The 2,725-nt window shown below is 38.0% G+C and overlaps 1 protein-coding gene across 1 annotated transcript in view; it reads right to left on the bottom strand.

Moving 5' to 3' along the window:
• Nucleotides 1-2,725, bottom strand: part of STAG1 (stromal antigen 1) — a 335,236-nt gene that overhangs the window by 110,232 nt on the left and 222,279 nt on the right. The gene's annotated exons all lie outside the window — the stretch shown is intronic.

The raw sequence follows: 2,725 nt of genomic DNA on the forward strand, positions 1-2,725 counted from the left end.
AACTCTTATTTGTGAAGGAATGTGCATAATTAACTCTCTTCCCTGCAGATTCAAAGTAACTCCAGCATACCACAGAATTAGATGTTTGTTGGTAGTCTCTAGCACACAGGTGATACCTGAGATACTTGTAATAGATATGGCTGTTTTGCCTTTTAAATCCCATATAAGAGGCGAATCTTCCTCCCTTCCTCCTGTGTTGACTGCTAACAACTCATATCTGTACCTTTCTCTGGAGAATTGACCATGGTTGAAAAGAACCACCTGGCACAGATTCCTGGGAGGTTATGCTCTACTCTGCCTCTCCTGTATATACCCTTTCCCTCCTCTAGGCTGAGGCCTATCGCCGGAGGGGAAGGATATCTTGCCTCAGGGCAAGACAATCTCTGAGGTTCAATTTATTCTTTAAAGCTTCTGGAGAAATCAGGCTGAGATGAGATTTCTGAAACCACATTTGTTAGTATGTTTCCTACTTTCTCCTATTTTCCTCAGTTTCTCACAGGCTTCTGAGTGTATAAACTTCAATGTACTATTAAGCATAAAAATCTGACTCAGGTTTGGTTTCTAGGGAATGTGACCTAAAAAGTTTATACCATGAGTTGTCATAAGAAGCAGACTTCAGTGACGGGATTCTGGGGTTGTATTATTTGAAGGATGAATTACTATGAGGAAGGACCCAATTACTGAATATCAGCCATTTGTTAGTTCACCTATGAAAGAAAGGGAATGTGCTTAGTTAGCATTTGAGGGAGCAGAGTGAATAAGAACTATGGAACTGGGTGGCTAAGCATCACTAAAATGCTAAAGAAAGAAATGATAGGTTAATTGATCACTAGTTTAAAGCAAAAGTTTTATTTTTGGCAACACTTAGACAATTATCTCTTGCAGATAAATAGCTGAACATACTGAAAATGCAGGACTGAAGTTTAAGGGTGGCAGAACTGAAGAGTTTGTATCCCAGGAACGTCTTCTATGCTAAAACCAGGGCCATAAAGAAGAGGCACAAGTCTAAAGACTATCTGGGTGGGTGCAGCTGAGAACCTTGAACTCCAAGCTTCCCATAAACTCATGAGCTTGATAAAAAGGCTCATGTGCTCTTCTTAGAGGATAGGATGTCCCTCAAACCCCCAACTACATGGAAGCCTAAAGTGAAGCAAGTGCCTTAATGACAATACTAGTAGCCCTCCTCATGATCTACACCAATCACTCCTTGCAGCCACCAGACCAAGGTCAAACCTCAGCATGGCTGAAATGGGAAGTATTACATGCAGCAAGTACTCAAGGAAAGGGCCAATATGAACCAGCAAGAACTAGGAGAATATAGTTGCTGAGAGTACTGAACCAGGGAGTGGGAATATAAAACAGCAGAGTTTTGGGATATGGGGCATTCTCCCTTGACTCAGGATTTAAGGCCCTGTTAAGGGTCCCTGGAAATGGCCCAACACATGGCTGGATTGCTCTTGGAAAAGGCAATGGTACATATTAAATGAAACAGAGATGCCAGAATTGTGTACCAGACTGTTAAGAAAGGAATTTAAAGACACAGGAAGTGAGCATGCCTGAAAAGATCAATTGTATAAACTCAGAAGACCAACCAGTTGAGTATATTCCTCAGGAGAGCCCAGAGAATAATTTGTTTACCAAAGCAATAAGGAAAAGACTGGTGATACAGGCGAAGGCATTAATGAGAAGCACCATAATGGCTGTGTTTTGTTGGCTAGGGCTGAATTTAGCTTCTAACAGCAAGAGATAAGATCACAGAACAGCAGAGAATGGGTAACATTAACTAACTATAAGATAAAAGGCTGACATAATAATTGTAATGAACATGAAGTTGAAGAGTAGCCCATGAGGATCTATGGCGATGACTCATAGATTGTGCTATTCCTGAAAGCAAGACAGGTGTAAAGACAACAGTATTATGTAATCACAAGGTGGCAACAATGGGTAAGCAAAACACTAAGGACAACAATGGATAAGCAAAACACTAGTACTTTTCTTCTCTCCAACTATAAATTTAACAACAAAGCCAAAAGATGAAATTACTCATTCTAACCAAATCCACACAGCACATTACAGGTAGAGAAAATATATTAATCAAGTTTTACCTACACCTTGTCCAGTGATGCCTCCCAATCAGCTACTCTCATCCTAAATCTTATTCTTCACCTACAACATACCTTGCCTACATTACAGGAACTTAATTAAATAAGGTGGTACCCATAAAAGTATTTTAGAAAACTATAAACCTATCTAGTTGGATAAAAATTCCAGTTGCCTTTTTGATAACTGCTCCTACTTTGGGGTTCAATTATTCTCTGAAAGTATTTCTATTATAGGGCCTAAATGCTTTGCTATCTTCCCGTTACAAAAAGTCTTATTCCAAGCTGAATGCTGTTTAACACAGTGCCTAATACATAGTCACTGCTCAATAAATATTTTTTAATGAATAACTATATACATATATAAAAAGAGAAGAAAAAAGAAACTGAAAAAGATAATTTGTTGAGGAAGGGGGCTATGCATTATTTGTCAAAGACTAACAGCATATTTGCAAAAATTATTTTTAGAAAAAAGTGTTAAGAGCTATAAAAAGCATTATGTAGCATAATAGCATAATTTCATAATGAGTTGCAGTTTTAAGGGAAAATAATTCAAGCTTCTAGGAGAAAATGTTAATTATTACTAAAATGCATATCTTTACTATAAAAACTTCAGTGGGAATATT

This window comes from Pteropus vampyrus, unplaced genomic scaffold (assembly GCF_000151845.1).
Source record: "Pteropus vampyrus isolate Shadow unplaced genomic scaffold, Pvam_2.0 Scaffold220, whole genome shotgun sequence".
Taxonomy (NCBI): domain Eukaryota; kingdom Metazoa; phylum Chordata; class Mammalia; order Chiroptera; family Pteropodidae; genus Pteropus; species Pteropus vampyrus.